Source organism: Lissotriton helveticus, chromosome 1_1, assembly GCF_964261635.1.
Source record: "Lissotriton helveticus chromosome 1_1, aLisHel1.1, whole genome shotgun sequence".
NCBI classification, from domain to species: domain Eukaryota; kingdom Metazoa; phylum Chordata; class Amphibia; order Caudata; family Salamandridae; genus Lissotriton; species Lissotriton helveticus.
In genome coordinates, this window is record NC_136057.1 from 1,476,315,626 (window position 1) to 1,476,337,491 (window position 21,866).

Genomic DNA, 21,866 nt, shown 5'->3' on the forward strand with positions numbered 1-21,866 from the left:
CTGTACAAGCATAGGTCGTAGCAATTGTGACGTATTCGGTTCTGATTGGTGCGTTAGTGTGACTCGCGCTGTGATAGGTTGGTGCAGCGAATCAATCCGAGAAAGAGGGTACGATTGTTCAAATTAAGAAATCAGCAGGAGAATAGAGTTTTATTACGGAGAAGAAAGAGAGAAAACTACATGGTTTAAGAAACTTAAGAACATGTTTAAAAAGGACAAGGAAATAGTTACCAGAGAGGGAAAATTGCTTCCTCCGCCTAAAAGGCCCGCATCATACATGATGACGAAATATGGCTATCACACCTGTATTTGGTTAGAGAAATAGGCAAGATATACTAAGAACGATGGAGTATTGGCATTTCCAGAAGTAGGTTTATTTAGTACTGCAATGTTGCGAAATTTGAGAGAGAAGATGACAAAGCTTGAACCAAAACCTAGACCGACTCAATTTGAGGCATTGACAGAATGGGAAGATGAGATGCATGAATTGGAGCGAGAAAGATTTGAAGAGTTCAGAGAACCAATGTGTAGACTGAGAAGTTTATGGGGAACGACTCATGAGAGTAGAATGAGAAGGTGGAGAAATGCTGATATGTGGGATGGAATGTATCCGGTGAGAACAGTTGATGAAATGGTGGGACGGCAATGTACGGAAAGGAGGAATAATGTGGGGCAGGAGAGAAAGAGTTATGGGGTCAGTGATACAGAGGATGAGGTGTTGGAGGAGATTTTAAATAGAAGACCCCCTCCATATCAACCGAGTTCTGTAATAGTGACCCCAAATGCACCACCAATGGAGACTAGATTTACTGGTACTCCAAGACAATTTTCTGAAATTAGGAGTAGTTCTGATAAAGAAGAGCAGAAACCTGAAGAAAATCCAAGTACCTCTGAAATTATGCGATCTACAAATGAATTGACTGAAAAGATACTGGAACTCACTAAAAACATAGAAGCTGTAACTGTGCCTGTAACAATAGGCCCTGTAATTCCTGTGTTTGAAAATCAGAGGATAAAAGAACCATCGTTAACAATCCTTTTGAACCAAAGTTTACAAAAAGTAAGGAAAAAGGTCTACCCAGATTTGTCTGAAGTTAGGAATACTAGTTGTATGAATCAGTAACATCCGAAAGGAGTGTAGATAAAAGGGATTTAACAAAAACCCCAGTAGGACCAACTGCAGAAGAGTTAAGTGAGTGGATTAAAACGTTGCAATTAAAAGATCAGGAACCTAAAATGTTAGATGTGGTCAGATTAAAAATAGATATGGAAGAATTAATCATTGGAACGATTGGAACTGAAAGGCTAAAACCTACCAGATGAACTAATGTTTATGTGCAAAAGCATTACATGGAGGGCTAAAAACCTGCATGACCAATTAGAAGAAACAGCAAATGAACTTGGAATAGAATTTTCAAAAATTAAAATGCTGCAAAAGCCTTATAGAGTAGATTTTACTGAAAAGGATATAGACAATTTGAATACTGCAGGAAGGTTAACTCAGATAAAAGAATTGATTGTATTGCTGAGAAATTGGGGAGATGTGGAACGATGGAGAAGCAAATTAGCATTTCCAGTTAAAGAAAAAGAACCTGTAGTGAATGAATTCCCTATGAGAGAAATACCAGGAGGAGGTTATGTGCATGTTCCATGGACTAGGCATGATATATTGTAATTTACAAATGATTTCCCCAGATTACGAGAAAAACCAGTAGAATGGTACAGACACGTAGATCGATTTGTGAAAGTCTCAAAAGTATTGTGGGAAGATTTGGATGGATTGTTTGACATAGTAGTACCAGCGGATTTGTGGTCTGAATGTAAAATAACAGTGGACTGGCCAAAAATAGAGTATCTGAGGGATACTAAAACAGGTGCTCCAGGACCTGAGGTAATGCGCATAAATGATCAAGTAATAACGTTTTTGAAGAATAAAATTCCTCCAAGAGAAAAAGATTGGGTAAAGATTGACAGGACATTGCAGGAATCTAAAGAATCAGTGCATTCATATTATGAGAGACTGCTCTTAGTGTTTAAACAGAATAGTGGGTATGAAGAACTGAGCGAAAAAGATATGAGCCATTTTGTATATCGATTTGTCTTCGGTTTAAGACCGGAGATAGATGCTATGATAAAGCACAGCCTGATGTGCTGGCAGTCCTGCTCAGTGGACGAAGTTTTGAGGCATGCAAAATATTGTAATGATGATTTTGAGGCTACACAAAGAAAGCTTAAAGAAAAAGCTATGTGGGCCCAAGTGAAAGTGGTAGAACAACAAGTCACTCTGTTAGGGAACCAAAGTAATGATGGAGGTCAGGCCAAAATGAAAAGTAACTCAAATAAAGGAAAGGGACTAGCAAATTTAGAAGAGGCAAAGAAAAAGGGGCCATGTCACGACCGCGGCAAGTTAGGCCATTGGAAGAATGAGTGTAAGTTACCTCCAAAGGTTAACCCCGAAAATACATCATTGAATCCACAGGTGCAGCATGAGGTAAATCAACAATCGTCGCCACAGTACCAGGTAGTTAACCAGAGGAGGCAGGTGCCACAACCACCACTCCCACACAGTGTACATCTGCAGAAATACAGTGCAGAAGCAGGATTCTACGGAGGAGAACAGGTAACAAGACCAACCCGTATGCATGCGATTCCACAGTATTGGCTGAGGTCAGATGGAAATGAATCAGAAGAAAGTTGTTGACGGTGCCTAGGAGAGGAAGAGGAGTGCGTGCTTGGTGCAACTCTAGAGGTAGATCAATCTGGTCCTTTTGTGAATGGAAAGGTGAATGTGATAAATGTTACCTTCCTAGTGGACACAGGTGCTACCCGCTCTACCGTTAGATCAGTAGAAGTTCAGAACCTTCATCTCTCTGGTGAGTTTACCCAAGTATAAGGAGTAGTGAATAGGCAGATTAAAACACCTCTTACTGAACCAGTCGAAATTGGCAATTTTAGGGAAATGCATAGATTTGTGGTCTGTGACAGTAGTCCTGTTAACCTACCTGGAAGGGACATATTGTGCAAGATGAACTGTGCCATTTATTGTTCACCAGATGGCATTGAATTCCAAACTACAGATGAAGATAGATTGTATAAAATGACCATGTCGATGATAGATTCAGGGGAAAATGGAGTGTTTCCTATGTTTGACAAAGAAAAGATAGCTGGTGAACTGAAGGAAACAGTCAGAGAAGAGGTGTGGGTCTTTACAGGAGAAGAGTTTGGATTAATGAGAGGTGTGAGTCATGTGAAGATTTCTGTAAAAGAAGGAGTAAATCATCCAAATACACCCTAGTATAAATTGACAACAGAAATAATTGAAGGAATAACCCCTGTTATTGATAAAAATTATTGAGCAAAGAATTTTGAGAGAAATAATGAGTAGTCCATGTAATTCACCTATAATGGGACAGAAAAAGCCAAACGGAACGTTCAGAATAGTACAGGATTTGCAAAAGGTAAACAAAATCGTTGTCCCATGTTGTCCCAGTGTACCAAACCCAGCAGTAATCTTATACCAAATTCCACATGATGCAGAATGGTATACAGTCATTGACTTATGTAATGCGTTCTTTACAGTTGCTTTACACCCTGACAGCCAACCGATATTTGCATTCCGGTTTGGAGATCGAATTTTGGCATGGTGCCGAATTCCTCAGGGATACCCTGAGAGTCCTTCTATTTTTAATCAGTTGCTAAAAAGGTCACTAGAGAGTCTAGACATGCCAGGAAGATCTGTACTGGTTCAATACATTGATGACCTACTGGTTGCAGCAAGAACCAAAGATGCATGTGTTTCATATACAATCGCTTTGCTGAATCATTTGGCAGAAGGAGGACATAAGGTATCTCCATCAAAATTACAATTTTGTGAGAATGAGGTGCAGTACTTAGGTCACAAGATTTCAAAGGGAACAAGACAAGTTACCATAGAAAGAATCAGAATAATTCAAGGAATGAAGCCCCCCAAAACACAGAAACAAGTGAGGATGTTCCGAGGGATGGTAGAGTACTGTCGGCAATGGATTCGTGGATTTTCACTGATTGCAAAGCCTTTACAAAGACTGACTAGAGCAGATGTGAGAGACCCTATAGTGCTGAACAAAATGGAAGTGGAGGCCTTTGAACAATAAGAGACCAGTTTATGTGAGCACCAGCACTAGGTATGCCTGATTATGAGAAAGAATTTGAACTGTATTGCAGTGAACGAGAGGGATGTGCATTGTCAGATTTGATTCAGAGACATGCAAAAATGAGAAAGCCCATTGCATATTTTTCAGCAGTGTTGGATCCAGTTGCTAAGGCAGGATGTCTGAAAGCAGTTGCTGCTATGAGTGTGAGTTTGGAGCAGAGTTAAGGTATAGTAATGGGATACCCAGTGAAGGTATATGTACCACACTCTGTGGAAATTCTCCTTACTAGGACCAATACTCAGATCCTGACAAACAACAGGATGACTAAATATGAGAAGGTAATCCTGGGTGCAGATAATGTGACCGTGACAAGATGTGTAAATGTGAATCCTTCTACATTGTTACCTGACACTTTGGATGTAGAAGTGAAAGATGAAGTTGATCACAAGTGTCTGGATGTACTTGAGCATTGTACCAAGCCGAGACCTGACATTAAGGATGAACCACTACCTGAATCTGACTATGTGTTGTTCTAGGATGGTTCATGTTTGAGAACTGATGAAGGTGTTCTGAGTGCTGCATATGCTGTATGTACAGTGGCAGATGTCTTAGAAGCATCTTGTTTGAAAGGAATTTGTTCTGCTCAGGTGGCAGAGCTGATTGCTTTGATTCGAGCATGTTAACTGGGAAAGGAAATTCGAGTAACCATAGTGACTGACAATCAATATGGCTTTGGGGTTGTCCATGACTATGGCCAACTGTGGTCCCAAAGCGGTTATTTAACTTCTGCAGGATCTCCCATCAGAAATGCTGAGTTTGTGAAATGTTGATAGATGCAATTCAGTTGCCTGAGCAAATTGCTGCTGTAAAGTGTACAGCTCCCAAGAAAGGAGATGACTACATTACTGGAGGCAATCGTTTTGTTGACTCCATTGCTAAATATTGTGCTAAAAATCTTGCATCTATAAATCGGGACAGGGAAAAAGAACATGTTTCAAGTCCTTTAATGCTAACAACAGTGGTTGAAACTTGGCAGTAAGTAAAACAAATGCATGAAGAAGCGAGTGAGGAAGAAAAAGACATCTGGTTGAAGGCAGGTTGTAGACAAAGAGAGGAGGGTGAAATTTGGGTTTACAAAGATGAAAGACCAGTAATGCCTGATAGCATGATCTCTAACATGGCTCTAATGTATCATAGTCAAGCACACATAGGTAGGGATGCCATGATTAGAATGTTTAGACAAACCTGGTACAACCCCAAGTTTAGGATGATTGCTGAAAGCCTTTGTCAGTGATGTTTGGTGTGCCAACAGCTAAACCCAAGAAGAAAAACGGTGTAAATTTGGGAACCATAGGACAGGAGGGAGGTCCTTTTACTAGAATGCAATTAGACTTCATAGAGTTGCCACCCTGCAACCGACTTCGATATGTACTTGTAAATATTTGTTTGTTCTCACGGTAGGTGGAGGCTTTCCCTACCAGGCAGAATGATGGAGTGACTGTTGCAAAACTCTTGTTAAGAGAAACCATTCCACGTTTCGGTTTCCCAGTAACCATTGAGTCAGATGGTGGTACACATTTCCAGAATTAACTTGTTCAAATGATTTGTGAAGCACTGGACATTCGTCAGAGATTACATTGTGCTTACAGACCAGAGGCTTCTGGGGTAGTTGAACAAGTAAATGGAACAATAAAGAGCCGAATTGCAAAAATGTGTCTGGCCACTGGATTGAAATGGCCTGATACTTTGCCACTTGTTTTGATGACCCTGGGGAGTACACCTGATAGAAAGTCAGGATTAAGACCTCATGAAATACTAATGGGAAGAGTAATGAGACAAGCATTTATTCCAGTTGATAAACTGTTGGCTACAAATGATGATATCACACTGGATTACTGCAAGAACCTGTCTGATGTGATGACTTCTGTATTCCATCAGGTGAGAACTGATGCTAACACTAAAGAAAAACATCCAGCTCATGTTCTAGTCCCTGGAGATTGGGTTCGGATAAAAGTGCACAGGAGAAAAACTGTCTAGTTCCTCGCTGGGAAAAGCCGAGGCAACTTATTCTGGTTAGCACCACTGTAGTCAAGTGTGCTGGTGTAAAGAGATGGGTGCACGCCAGCCACACGATTCGCGTGCCTGAACCCGCGAATCCACAAACAGAAGAAGCTGAAAGCACTACTGATTCTGATTCTGAAGGTGAACCAGATCAGAACCCAGATACTGAAGCTCGACCTGTTCGTCGACATCTGGAAATATCAGATACTAGTTCAGCATCTGAAGGAGAGAGTGAAGTACCAGATTCTGAAGATCGACCTGAAAGTCGAGATCTGGTAAGGCATAGTACCAGTTTGGACACTGATCAAAGCAAAGATAAAAATTGGTAGCCAAATAAGTTTTGAAGGACAGTTTGAAAACTCTGGAAGCAGGAACGTAAATCTTGAAACTGGTGAGAAGGAAAAGACTCACTATGAGGATGAGCTTCCAAGTACCAGATATGGAGGAGTTCCTAACAGAGTAACTGAACTGACAAAGGAAAACACAGATTCAGTGAATGAAACAGACATTATAAAGTTCAAAATAAGAGGAAGTGATGAGAAATCTGAAACTGAGTCTGATGACAGTGATGATGAGACACAATTAAGAAGGAGCTCAAGAAAAAGAGCTTGGAGATTGGAAAGTGGTATTGTAGAACCTGAAAGTAAGAGACCACGTAAAGGAGACAATTGACCGAAAGGAAATGATGGACTAAAAATTAAACTGATTAACAAAGCCAAAAGTAGAGAAGAACAAGTAAATGAGATAACAAGTCAAAAGGAGTTGTTGGAAGTAAGAAAAGAGGTTTTGCAAAGGCCAAAAAGAGGAAGGAGACCAAATCAAAAGTACAAGTCACCTGAATGGACCTATGTTGCACTGCCTCCAATAGAGGAAATCAACAGCAGCCAAGAAAATTTGAATTGCCAAAGTGAGTAAAAGAGAAATAAAGAGACAAAGGATTGCATAAACTGGGAAACAAAAGAGAAAGATAAAAGAACAGAGACAAGATTAAACTTTAATTTGACATTAGAGACACTACCACGAGTGTAAAAGGAGTTGAAAGGACACTATAAAGGTGAAAAAGAATGTGAATAAATTGGTGTGGTTAAAAAAAAATGGTTACTAATGATCTACAAAAATCGAAGTGTGCTATTTTTAGAAAATGGTGTAGAATGTGGTTCATATGTACTGGATTATTAATGGTAGTATGGTTAATATTTGCAATTGTGATTCCTTTTAGACCTGACTTTAAGAATACAAAGGTAAACGAAAGTGCAAAAGAGAAGGCATAACCCCATCAGTGCTCATGACGAGCTTAGCTCGTCATGGCATATACCTCTCAGGTGCTCATGACGAGCTGAGCTCGTCATGACCACACCCGTTTTTATTGCTGTCCAGCACAGGAGAAGAATATCATCAGCAGCTATGTGGTTAAGAGTCGAAGAGTGATGTGAAACATGTATATAATCCAGATTTGCATAAAGATAATTCTATAAGTGATTTTTTGAAACATACTTTTTCCAAACTATTGTCTGAATATGTAAAAACGATGGACGCAAGCGACTGCTACGTCTGTATGAAGTTGCCTGCATCTGTATCAGAGGGCATGACTTATCATCACCTCCCTTTGGTGTATGGAGTTACTTGTAGTGTGTTATCTAGTTTGTTTTACAAAACAGGTAAATTGGAGTATTATTATTTTAATTCTGATGACACCTTTAAAACTTTGAAAGTTGTACCTGAATTGAACAAAATAACCCTAGCAAAATATTTGGTGAATATTTTTTAGAAACGCAAGAACTGACTTTTGATTATGCGTTCAAATATAATTTCACTTGTAAAATGCGCAATGAAGAGAAAGCCTTTTTGGATACGGTAGAGGAAAGGAGAGTCCAATACAAAAGAAAAGCAACCGCAAAGAAAGCCAAATCAACAATGTGGACCTTTGAGGTTGAAAATATTGAGGGAAATAATGTGAATGTGGCGACAAGTATAGATAAAAAAAAGAATGTAGAACAATGTCATACATTCACCCCAGTACAAGAATCTGGGCCTAAATCCATCGTTTTTTTGCACTCCACACCACCCTGGGTTAGACACTGGCTATATGAAAATCAGCTCTGACCCTGTGCCTCATGGGAACAGTCCAGTCCGAACTACCAAGCCATGTCTTTCCCAGACCGGCAAATCAAGCATCCAAGGACCGGTTTCTGGCTATCAGCCTTCTTCAGCCTGGATAGCTTGATTCCAGTGGTGTGGAGAGCCTGGGACTCATGTCTGAGCATCCCCAGCACACTCGGGGTGAAATTGCAAAAAACACAGTTGATGGACAGAATGTAGAACAATGTCATACATTCACCCCAGTACAAGGATCTGGGCCTAAATCCATCGTTTTTTTGCACTCCACACCACACTGGGTTAGACACTGGCTATATGCAAATCAGCTCTGACCCTGTGCCTCACGGGAACAGTCCAGTCCGAACTACCAAGCCATGTCTTTCCCAGACCGGAATCAAGCATCCAAGGACCGGTTTCTGGCTATCAGCCTTCTTCAGCCTGGATAGCTTGACTCCAGTGGTGTGGAGAGCCTGGGACTCACGTCTGAGCATCCCCAGCACACTCGGGGTGAAATTGCAAAAAACACAGTTGATGGACAGAATGTAGAACAATGTCATACATTCACCCCAGTACAAGGATCTGGGCCTAAATCCATCGTTTTTTTGCACTCCACACCCCCCTGGGTTAGACACTGGCTATATGCAAATCAGCTCTGACCCTGTGATTTGTTCAAACGCTCCGTCCATCATCCCCTTTTGTATCGCCCTAAGTGTCGCAGGGTATACTCAGACGTGAGTCCCTTGTTCACTTGGCCACTGGATTCAAGATAGCCTGGCTGATGAGGATTATGAATCCGAAACCGGTCCCAGGATGCTTGTTTCCGGTCCAGGGAAGACATGGCTTGGCAGTTCGGGCTGGACTGTTCCCATAAGGCACAGGGTCAGACTGATTTGCATATAGCCATGTCTGAACTGGGGTGGCTGAGTGAACTAAAGAATGGTGATGGATTAAACCCAGATCAGTTGACTGGGGGTGAGTGTTTGATTTGTTCAAACGCTCCATCCATCATCCCCTTTTGTATCGCTTTGTTCACCCTAAGTGTGGCAGGGTATACTCAGACGTGAGTCCCTTGTTCACTTGGCCACTGGATTCAAGATAGCCTGGCTGATGAGGATTATGAATCCGAAACCGGTCCCAGGATGCTTGTTTCCGGTCCAGGGAAGACATGGCTTGGCAGTTCGGGCTGGACTGTTCCCATAAGGCACAGGGTCAGACTGATTTGCATATAGCCAGGTCTGAACTGGGGTGGCTGAGTGAACTAAAGAATGGTGATGGATTAAACCCAGATCAGTTGACTGGGGGTGAGTGTTTGATTTGTTCAAACGCTCCGTCCATCATCCCCTTTTGTATCGACAAGTATAGACACCCCACAAATAGGGAAATGATGTATTCGGATAATTATTTTGTGGGTGCAAGTCAATGTGAAAATACCTATATTATAAAAGGGGGATGGGGATTTAAAGGTGGTGAGGAATGGATCCTGTTTTTCCTGTAATTTATTTTTTGTTCGGTAACAAGGCTTACTATAGATTACCGGACCATTGGTATGGATCCTGTTATGTAGGTTTGGTCTTTCCTAAAATATTTCCTGTAGATAGAGGAACTAATGGAATTCATGAAATTGGTAAACCATTAACCCGTAGGAAAAGGGAAAGTGTTTTAGAAATAATAGGTGATGTTTTTGGAGCATTGATACCAGCAGTGGGCATATCTTTTAATGCAAAAAAAATTAGAAAGTTGTCAACGATAGTAGATCATTTATCAACAGATACTGCAGGAGGATTTTTAATGGTAATTACTGAAATGGTTGCTATGAGAGCTATGGTGATGCAAAATCGACTTACTCTCGATATAGTATTGGCAAAAGAAGGAGGAGCCTGTGGAATTTTGAAGGTACAACACTGTTGTACCTATATTCTGGAAAAAAGTCAAAATATTCAAAGGTATATTACAAATAATAAATATTGCATAAAGAAGTTGCTCCACTGGAGGTTGAAGTGTTCTTGAGAAACTTGGTAAGAGTTGTTCAGCTGTAAATAAATGTTTTTTTGAAATAGGTAGGTCAATAATAGGGAAAGTAATAATTCCACACACTGTAATGATAGTAATGATATTAATCCTAAGATTAGCTTGCAGGGGCGTGGCTTGAGGCGTCAAGATGGCGGTTGCACTCTGAGAGTGCTCCGGACCCCCTCCGTCATCCGCCTCGCATCCGCAGCTACCAGTCTGCATCTAGCTCCCCCACCTACCTGCCGTTGCTCCCGTGCTTCCTGCTGTCCCCCGGTGTCTTGGGGGGGCCGCTCTGGGTCTCCCTTCCCTCCGTGGAGTCCCTTGCTGCCTGCGGCCTGGGCCTCTCAAAATGGCGGCCCTCATGATGCTTTGACCTGGGCCCTGAGCATCGCGCCCTTGTGATCCGGTACTCTCCTCCCCGCGGCCTGTGAATCCGGCGGGCAGGGGCGACACATCCGGACGATCGCCCTCTGCCCTGGGGCCGCAGCGGTGTGTGGATTGGCCAGCGGACCCGAGGATCGACGAGCTGCGGAGACGCCCGGGATCATTGGGCGGCGCGCCGGCCTCGAGAGGACCGTGGGAGGATGCCGGGCTTGCCCGGGGCTGAGGGCGGTGCAGACATACCCCCGGCGGTGCCGCGGAGACCTGTGATGAAGACGGCGGCGGCTGGGCCCGGCAGTCTTGTGGCCGGCCCAGTGCTGCGAGACACCCGCTGAGGGCGCCGCGGGGAGCGGGGCGGAGCCTGTGTTGGAACTGGGCTGCATCGACGCGGGAGTGCCGACCTGCAGAGTGGACCTGCCTGTGTGTGAAGAGTCTACGGTGTGGGGCTCCCGGTGAGGTGAGGTGTGGCTGGGGGCCCATGCTAGGCCGTATACCCTGGGACTGCTCTGGGCTGCCTGGACCGTGCCAGCGCACCCCCGCGAAGGGGCCTTCCAACACCTCGGCTTTGGTGTTGCCCCAGTGGGCGAGCCGCCCTCGGGGGGGGGGCATCTTGCAAGAAGCAACAGATCATCAGTGGGCCCGCATGGATCTCAGGGGAGCAGCACCCGAGAACTTTCTCCTCCCTTGGGTTGTGGAGGCTGACCATCCCCCCGCCATCGTGGACATGCGGAGCTGAAGTTTGCGGACCGGTGGATCCCAGAAGGGGGTCTGCCGTGGACATCGATTGCCTTGTGACCCCTGAGGCCAGGAGGGGTGCAGCAGGGCTTGACCCGGCTGCCTGGATCGCGGTGTGCCCTTCCCCTGGGGCCGGAGAGTCTGGTGGACGGCCACGGGCGCATCACCGTCTTCATAGCGGAGCAACACGTTGTGGTCTGGTGCGGGGGTAAGTCGGCCATCTCATCAGGAGGCACCCCCCCCCGTTTTTCTCCTTCCCCCCCTCCCCCCCTTGGATCCGCCACGGGCACCTGGAGCTGCCGATTGGTGGTCTGTGGTGCTGACGGGCCGGGCGTTGGGACGAGGGTTTGGCCACTATATCTGGTGGTGGGAACGCTGACTGGGGAGCCCCCCCCGTTCCTTCCCTTGAGCACGTTTGTTGGCCTGCCTGGAGACTATGGGGAGGTCTTGCACCACTCAAGCCCACGGCCCCAGAATCCAAACTACAATGGAGCAGTTCACGACGTCAGATCGGGGCCCCAGTGGCGGACCGCCGGCTGTCTCTGGCCTAGCCGGGGGGGACCTCTCGACCATCCTACAGGCGATCAGCATGTCCCAGGCCTCTGTAGAAAGCAAGATAGGGGAAGTGCGGATAGACGTGGCCTTAATTCGTCAAGACCGTCGCAAGGCCACAGAACGCACCACCGAGGCGCAGTCACGTATCTCCACGGTGGAGGACGACGTGAGCATCCTCAAGTCCCAGGTAGCCCGTCTTCAGACGCAGACCTCGGAGTTGCACCGTAGGGCCGAAGATGCCGAAAACAGGGTGCGCCGAGACAACATGCGCCTCCTGGGTTTTCCGGAGGGAGTGGAGAAGGACCGCGTTGCCACCTTTATAGAAACCTGGGTCTGCTCCTGGATGCCCAAAGAGAAACTTTCCCCCTGGTTCGCGGTGGAATGCGCCCATCGCTCTCTTGCTCCTAAACCCCCACCTGGTGCCCCTGCTCGCCCCATCATCCTTAGGATTTTCAACTTCCGAGACAGGGACGCCATACTGGGAGCGGCCAGGGAGCTGGGGCCGTTGCACTTTCAGGACTCAAAAATAATGGTCTTTCCGGACTACTCCAGGGAGGTGCAATCACAACGTCGCTCTTACGATGAAGTCAAACAAAAACTCAGGGCGATGGGCCTTCGTTACGGGCTCCTCTTCCCGGCCCGGCTTAAAGTGATCTTCCAGAGTAAGGCATTTTTCTTCGATTCCTCCCAGGCCGCGTGGACCTGGCTCACGGAGGAGCGGCCCCTCCTGCCGGGGGCCTCTGCGATGTCTGGAGGGTGTGGAACCCCCAAAGAGAGCAATACACATACACGTCAGCCACTCACCATACCCATTCCCGTATAGATCTTGTCCTAATACCCGCCACGGATTGCCAACTGGTGTCAGGGGCGGATATTCTGCCCATGGGGATCTCAGACCACTCCCCCATCTCTCTCCGCATTGAGTCCCCCGTTGCAGGCCCTAGGACGGCCTGGCGACTAAACGCTTGGTGCCTGCAAGACTGCGCTGGTGGAGTCCCTCGGCCAGGAGCTGCGTCACTACTTCTCCATTAACACAGGCTCGGTCCCTTCGCAGGGGACGTTATGGGAGGCCGGTAATGTGGTGGTTCGAGGTGTGGCCAGGCGGCTGTTACACGCGAAACGCGTGGAACAGGTCACCCAGCTGGTGCAATTGGAGTCCCGGGCTGTACAGCTGGAACGTGTTCAACTGACCAATGGCAATGACAACTCCTCTAGGCAACTGGCGTTGGTGCGTGAAGAGATTCGGCGGATCTCCCTGGAGTCCGCCAAAATGCTCTGGCGCTCCTCGGTGGCGCGTATCTATGGATGGGGGGATAAAAACGGTAAACTACTCCACAACCTAGTGTCCTACGCCAGAGCTAATCGTATCATCCCGGAGTTCCGGACAGCCACAGGGTCCCGTCAGGTGACGTCGTCAGCCATTGCTCAAACTTTTGCGCACTACTATGCGGCCTAATACGCCGCTCGCCCTCCCGGCACCTCCCTGGCTGGACTGCTGGAGGAGTCCGGTACCCAACTGCTGTGTCTCTCCCGGGAAACCGCTGATGCCCTGGACGGCCCTCTCACCCCAGAAGAAATTCACGGGGCAATCTCCCTGTTGCACCTGGCAGGACGCCTGGTGAGTAGTGCGCTATACAAGTATCAATTTTACCCGAACGGTTCCCCAAGGAGTACTACACCGAATTCCGAGATGACCTGGTCCCCCATTTGACGGAGCTTTTCCACCACGTGGTCGATGAGGGGTCCTTCCCGTCTGAATCAGATGTGGCTACCATTGTAGTCATCCCGAAGACACAGCTGCCCTCCCTGGACTGCTCTGACTACCGCCCAATCTCGCGGATCAACACAGAAATCAAGATCTTCGCTACTGTGATAGCTCAGCGGCTCCGGCCCCTCCTGCAGGGAATCTATGACAAAATATCGAATACAAAAATACCTACATACAAAAATATCGCAACAAAAATATCGATTACAACAATATCGACATCCTATCTCTAACAAGGTAAGTACAAAAATATCGTAACAAAAATATAGATGTCAAAAAGATAATTTTTTTAAAAATATCGTTTTTTAATTTAAAAAAATTTAATATTAATAAAATAACACTTATAAATGTAATAAACAGTTAAAAATATATTATAATATTTAAAATTAATAAATTATGTAATAATAACAAATAATAATAAAGATATAATACATAGTATATACTTCATTAATAATAACTCTAAAAATTTATGTTAATGACTTATAAATAAATGAAAATATAATAAATTAAAAATAAATGTATATACTTAAAATAATATTATAAATAACAATTAATAAAAAAGTAAAACAAATTTAAAAAAGTAAGTAAATGTTCGGTAGCGTAGGGGTAAAAATTACTATTCCCACTCCAAAGAGGGCAACAGTAGGGAAAGTGTTGGATAGCTTAGGGGTAACAATTACTATTCCCACTCCAGAGAGTGCAACAGTAGGGAAAGTGTTGGATAGCGTAGGGGTAACAATTACTATTCCAACTCAAGAGAGTGCAACAGTAGGGAAAGTATTGGATAGCGTAGGGGTAACAATTATTATTCCCACTCCAGAGAGTGCAACAGTAGGGAAAGTGTTGGATAGCGTAGGGGTAACAATTACTATTCCAACTCCAGAGAGTGCAACAGTAGGGAAAGTGTTCTATAGCGTAGGGGTAACAAATACTATTCCAACTCCAGAGAGTGCAACAGTAGGGAAAGTGTTGGATAGCGTAGGGGTACAAATTACTATTCCCACTCCAGAGAGTGCAACAGTAGGGAAAGTGTTGGATAGCGTAGGGGTAACAATTACTATTCCAAATCCTGAGAGTGAAACCGTAGGGAAAGTGTTGGATAGCGTAGCGGTAACAATTACTATTCCAACTCCAGAGAGTGCAATAGTAGGGAAAGTGTTGGATAGCGTAGGGGTAACAATTGCTATTCCCACTCCAGAGAGTGCAACAGTAGGGAAAGTGTTGGATAGCATAGGGGTAAAAATTACTATTCCAACACCAGAGAGTGCAACAGTAGGGAAAGTGTTGGATAGCGTAGGGGTAACAATTACCACAACCAGGAACACGGTGACCCGGGAGCTACACCATCGGCGCGCACATCGCTGTTCAGATCGCACGAAATATAAAAAGGGATTGAGAGCGAACTTCTCTCTACCCTTCCCTCCGTTTCAATTTACCGACTTGGATGGTAGATTGGGGTTATCCGCTCCACTACTGGTTATTTTAAAAGGCTCCTGGGATCTCTGTCAGATTATACGTCTACGGCAGTGTCCATCTTTACTTCCATATTTTCACTTAAACTGGTCAAGGGCCCCACCGGGTCGGAAGTATCACCGGCAGAGCGACCTTCGGCGTATACGCAGTCATTTTGAGCCCTGAAGATTTGTGTAAGCGATGAAACATGCATAGCTTTGTTAAATTAGAAGCGTTATTGCACTATATTAGCATGACAAATTGACATGATTAATGTATTACGATTTGCAACACAAGCAAATTAGTATCCCACGTGTACTTTTCTCTGTGTGTTTTCTTTTTTCTGTTGGTTAGTTGTAAAATCCACTCGATTAATACATATTATAGTTACGAGAAACTAACTTTATGAGGGGTATACAAAAATTTATCAAAACAACATTTGTTTCGACCAAATTCATCCTTCTTTTATAGCCCCATATAGAGTATTACAGTCACAACATAAGATTGTATGTATCTAAGTACTTTTTATTAAAAGAAATTCGTAGTAGATGCATTAACAATTCATTAAAAAACATTCATACATATGTTCTCCTAATCACATTCTATTCAAAATTTCGCAATAAATCAATACATTTTTTACAATACATCATTTTAATAAAACCATAATTATACATATAAAAAATCCGCGTGTCGACGCGTTTCGGTGCTTCGCTTTTATAGAACACCTTCCTCAGGACGGTTTGGTTTAAAAACATCAAATCTTCTTTTTCAATATTTAGTTTATCTTTTGGGTACCAGATATGTCCCAGGGGTTACAATAAATGTTTAACCTCCATTTCCACTCTGTATTTCATCAGAGGATTTATTAATTGCCTGGGGGCGCCATGCTCCGTTTCAAACACTTTGTGTCGATAGACTTTTAGATTTTGTTTGTTCTGTGTTTAGCTCGCCCAAGGAGATTCCTTTCTTTAACTCCTCATGGGGTCACACAACGATCCTTCCTCTTTATTATTTGAGGGGATGTTCAGCGTCTCTACTCGAAAGCGTAGTGGTCTGCCTGCCCGGTCTCCCTGGTTATCCGTGTCAGATCTGAATAATGAATTGTTAATGCATCTACTACGAATTTCTTTTAATAAAATGTACTTAGATACATACAATCTTATGTTGTGACTGTAATACTCTATATGGGGCTATAAAAGAAGGATGAATTTGGTCTAAACAAATGTTGTTTTGAAAAGTTTATGTGAACACATAAATTGGAATACACAGAAATTAATTTCTTTGTTTGATTGTGATATTTCCCGGTCCTTTCTGGGTTTATTTGGGAAAACTCTCTCTTTTTAGAGCCATACAAAAATTTATGTCACAGCCTCGCTTCATCAATTCCCTCCTTTGGTGATCTTATCACCAAATAACACCACCATTTTTTTTCTTCAATTTTTCAAAAACATGTTTCAGGTTCTTTTCAGTTAGTATGACTTAAGCTCTTGTATCTTCCATTTTCTTTCTAACATGTATAGTCTTTCTTTAAACTCTTCCAACTCTATTGCCCCTTTCTCACGTTCTCTTTCTTTACTTTCCTCAACTTTCCTTTTTCTAAGTTTACAAGCGAATCTTTTTTTTTGATAATCAATTTTATTGAAATTTTTGGAACAAGCAAATTCATTGGTAGCAAATCACACATCACAGTTAAAACACCGCCCCTCCTTGGCATCAACAAGGGTGAAGTAGGCCCCCCCCTGAGTGGGTACATCAATCACCAAATAACACAGTTGCATAGTAAGAATTGGACCTTCACAGTGGTATTAAGCCAAACCATTTGCCCCACACTTTACCGAATAGTTCCGGACAACCCCGGGCCTCAAAGAGAGATTGTTTCTGTACCCCACACCAATCCACCCCCTCCTCCATTTCCGCACTGTTGGAGCCGCTGCCTGGGACCAACCCGGTGCTATGTCCCGCTTCGCCACCGCCACAGCTGTCCCCAGGAAACGCTTGTCATCTAAGCCATCCAACACCCTTAACAGCAAGAGCCTTGGGTCGTGGGGGACCTCCCACCCCAGGGCCCGTGTGAGCTCGAGTTCCACCTCCCTCCAGAACGGCGCCAAGACCGGGCACTGCCACACCATGTGGTAGAAGTCCGCTGGAGCAGAGGCACAGCGCGCGCTTGCCGGGGAAGCTCTCATGCCGGCTCGGAAGAGACGTGCTGGAGTGAGGTACGCTGTGTGGAGGTAGTAAAGCTGGACCAGGCGTAACTTAGAGGATGAAGTCAGGGTTTTGGGTGCCATAAGTGCGTCCCGCCAGTCTGCCTCTTCTAGAGGACCCACCCACCTCTCCCATCACTCCCTAAGCCGGTCAAGAGATGTAGGGCTGTTGGTCACCAGAGCCCGGTATATACGGGACACTCCCTCCCTCCCCAGGTTCCCCATCATCACCTGGGCCTCCAGGGGGCTGAATTCCGGGAGAGAGGTGGGTGTTGGGAGGTGCGTGTGGAGAGCATGTCGGAGTTGTAGATATTTATAGAACTGGGAGTGGAGAAGGGCATGTCGTTGTTGTAGGTCAGCAAAGGATCGCATGTGGACCCCCACCCACACGTCACCAAGCAGCGAGACCCCCACCAGGTCCCAGCGGCGGAAACACCCCAAGGACGAGACCTCCCTCAGCCAGGCACCATTCCATAACGGCGTTTGTCTAGTGAGCCTCCGGTCCCATCGCACATGATAGAGGGCAGTACGCCAGGCCGTGAGCACCGTTCTGGTGACTGGGGGTAAGGCCTGCGGCACTGGGCAGCCATATAGGAATCCCTGGTTCTCTGCAAAGTCCAAGGTACTGAGCTCCACCCGGTGAGGTGGGTCGGACCAGCCGCCCGCAAACCAGTCGTGGATCACGAAAAGTCTTGTGGCCAAGTAGTAGAGGTGGAGATTAGTAACTCCCATACCTCCGTCGAAGGGGGGAATATGAGAGTGAGACAGGGACATTCGTGACTGCCTGCTTCCCCACAGAAACCGGGTGAGTGTGCCGTCTAGTTCCTGGAACCAGCTACCTGAAAGGTGGACCGTGGTATTCTGCATAATGTAAAGAAAGCGGGGGAGAATATCATTTTAAAAAGTATACTCCTGCCCAGCGGGTTAAGGGGGAGGGACTGCCAGTTCTTGAGGTCGGCCTTCATCCGAGCGACCAGGGGAGCAACGTTAAGGGCCCATTCAAGCTCCAGCAGGAGAGTGACCCACACGCCCACGTATTTGAATGATTGCCTTCGGATGGGAATCACCGGCTGCCAATCAAAACACGCCCGAGAGGGGTGTAGAGGGACCAAGGTTGATTTTGCCAGGTTAAGTCGGAGCCCCGAGACCCGCTCAAACGCCAAGAGGGCCTCCAGGCATCTAGGGCCGGAGTGGTCCGGATTCGCCAGGTAGAGCAGAACGTCGTCTGCATAGAGAGCAATTTTATCGACCTGGCTCAGGTCCCAGGCCCAGCCCCGGATAAGAGGGTCCTGACGGATCAGCACCGCCATGGGCTCCATCACCAATGCGAATAAAAGCGGTGAGAGCGGGCAACCCTGACGGGTGCCTCTCCGGATAGGAAATGGTTCGGAAAGCTCACCGTTAACAAGGACATGGGCTCTAGGGCTATTATGAAGAACCCTGATCAGGCGGTATAAGGGAAGACCAAAGCCCATCCTCTCCAGAACATTCCCCAGATACCCCCAGTCCACTGTATCAAAAGCTTTCTCAAAGTCGACGAGAAGCAACGCCAGATACGGGGACAGCCGATGACGGTGGGCCATCGTCAGGTGGAGGCGGCGAATACAGTGACGGGTGCCCCTGGCAGGCATAAATCCACATTGATCAGGGTGGACCAAGTCCCGCAGGGGTATGCAGACAAAATATCGAAATTTAAATATCGATATACAATAATATCGATGTTTAAATATCGAAGGGACATAATATAGAAGGTAAGTAATATCAATAGATTTTAATATCGATATTAGTAATATCGATGTTTTAAATATCGATGTTAGTAATATCGATGTTAATAATTTCGATGTTACTAATATCGATTTTTATATTATTTTTTGTATATTATCATGTGCTTATTATGTTTTTAATTTATTTTTATGTCATTTAATAAAAAATTTTATTTTAATACTGTAGCGGGTTGTGGGTTAATAGGGGAATAGGGTGGGAAGTAATTTAATTATACTAAATTAATTATTAATTATTAGGAATTATAAATTGGTTTTAATTAATTGGTAATTAATTTTAATTAATTGGTAATTCATTTTAAAAAATTGATTAATTGATAATTATGTTCTGTAGCGGGTTGTGGGTTAATAGGGGAATAGGGTGGGAAGTAATTTAATGATACTAAATTAATTATTAATTATTAGGAATTATGAATTGATTTTAATTAATTGGTAATTAATTTTAATTAATTGGTAATTAATTTTTATTAATTGATTAATTGATAATTATGGAAAAGCAAACCCTATGCACACACATATGGTATCCAAATAACTGTCGGTATTTAGACAACAAGAGATAAAGGTGAAGCTGCAGAAAATCAGTCGTATCCAAAATAAAAAATTAACAATTATGACCGTATGAGTATTATGGAAGTGACTTTGCAAAATTCGGACAATGCGGCGATGAGGTGATCTTCACCACCCCTCGAATGGATCAATGAGGAATGAGTGTGGACCCTAAAGTTTCAAATTTTAGTTAGATAATTAGGGAAAAAGGGTATAAAAGAGGCTGTTCAAAAGAGAGAAAAAAGCTTGCTTTTGAATTTTTTTCGCACCATGACACTCTGTCCGACTGATCAATTTCTGGGTGCAAAGACTTTGAAATTTTTATTGACTAACTTTTGATGGGGTCGGAGTCTTGATGGGAGTTGAAATTCGAGGAAGATAGAAAGGCAGTTTTTGGGAACTTTGTCGTTTAATCCTGTTCTTTCCTCTATGACCAAGAAGATGGATAATATGTCTATGAATTTTCTCATTTCTGAACAATTCTGCTAATAAATGTAAACTAATTGAACTTATTTTATCCTTTACTTGAAGTGATCAGAGAAATGTTTAAACTAATTTTTCTGAATAAAGATTAACATTTTAAGCAAAAGGTCATGCTAGAAGACTTAAAGAGAAAATACAAATTAAATAAATGCAGAATTAAGTGGGTCTTGTTGTCCATAAACTAACTTCTACTAGCTGATCCATTGACCAAAACAGTTGGGTGCCTTAAATGATGTTTATGAGATTTAAATACCATGGTGATATCAATAAAATGCATATGTATATAATGTATAGAATTTAACTTTTAGATGAAGTAGGGTACTCCGCTATCCAGACGCTCGCCCTCTGGCTTCACTGATCTTGAGAGCAGTGTCATTTGTGTGAATGAGTGACTCGCGGTGCTATGGGCCCCACCGACGAGTGAAGTGTGATAGCTCCTGGGGATTTTGGTGATGGTTTTGAGGGTTGTTTGAGAGCAGCGCTGGATCATCTGTCTTGACCTACCCAGGACAGCATGCATTAAGAAGTATTCCATCTGCTCCCCTTTCTTTAGTCAGCCTCCTAGCTTGAATCAAGGATAGGACAGTTACTCCAATTTTCGACACTCCATAGGCTGTGTTGGGCCAGCCCTCCTGGTTGTGATTTTCATTCTTGGTGTCTTTCACAAACGTTTTCATGAGTGCTACCAGCTCGCCTTCTGTGATGGTCTCACTGCGAAACTTCTCTTGGAGATCTTTGCTGCATTTGGCTAAAGCATGCTGACTAGACATACTGGACACATTTACAACTCTTCCGTGCGGCTTTATGATTGGTAACAACTCCGCGCAGACATCCCTGGTAGCAAAAAAAGTTGGTTTTCAAAGTAACTTCCGCTTGAAGATGAAATGGTGTAGTATCAGCGACTTTGATAGCAATTCCTGTGTTATTGATCAGAACATCTATTCAACCATATTCTTTGTTCATGAAGTCCTTCAGTGTTTGGATACTCTGCATGTCTGTGATATCCAGCTGGTGGAAATGAGACGTCAAACCCTCCTCCTCTTGCAGCTTTTTGACATATGCTTCTCCCAGTTTGGGGTCTCGGGCAGTCAGGTACACGTCTCCTTGTACTGCTTGCAGAGAGCCTGCACAATTGCCAATCCAATGCCTTTATTACCTCCGGTCACCACTGCCACTCTGGTGCTAGCCATGATTGGGCAACAAAGCACTGTCAGCAGAGGCGCACGCGTCTGAATTATGTAGAAGTAAACAGAATACGAGCGGTTACAAGGGAGGGTTGAGTTTTTGACTCGAGTCCTGGAGGCAGGGAGGGATCCTTCAGGCTGGACTGTTGTCATTGGTGTACAGTAGGGCCCATATTTATGAAGCCTTATCATTGTTCTTGTGTCAAGCATCAATAACATTTAGAAAGCCTCGCAAGGACTCATTTGAGTGACCGTGTGTGACTTTGTAAGTAAATGTCATGCAAAGCAGCCACTTGTGCTGCGTTACATTACATGTCAACTTGGAGGCATTCCATGGGTGCAATTTCGGCGTTCCCATCCACCCACCCATGGATTTTAGAACATTCCCAGATTTACAAAGACTTGTAAACCTGGGAATACATCAAAATGCTAAGCCTTCCTAAGTGAGGCGTAACAAGGAGAAAACTCTTTATTTCTTC

General features: G+C 44.4%; 1 pseudogene; it reads right to left on the reverse strand.

Annotated features, from left to right (window-relative positions):
* Positions 1–21,399, reverse strand: part of LOC144764264 (carbonyl reductase [NADPH] 1 pseudogene) — a 40,511-nt pseudogene extending 19,112 nt beyond the window's left edge.
* Between the last annotated feature and the right edge of the window lie 467 nt (positions 21,400–21,866).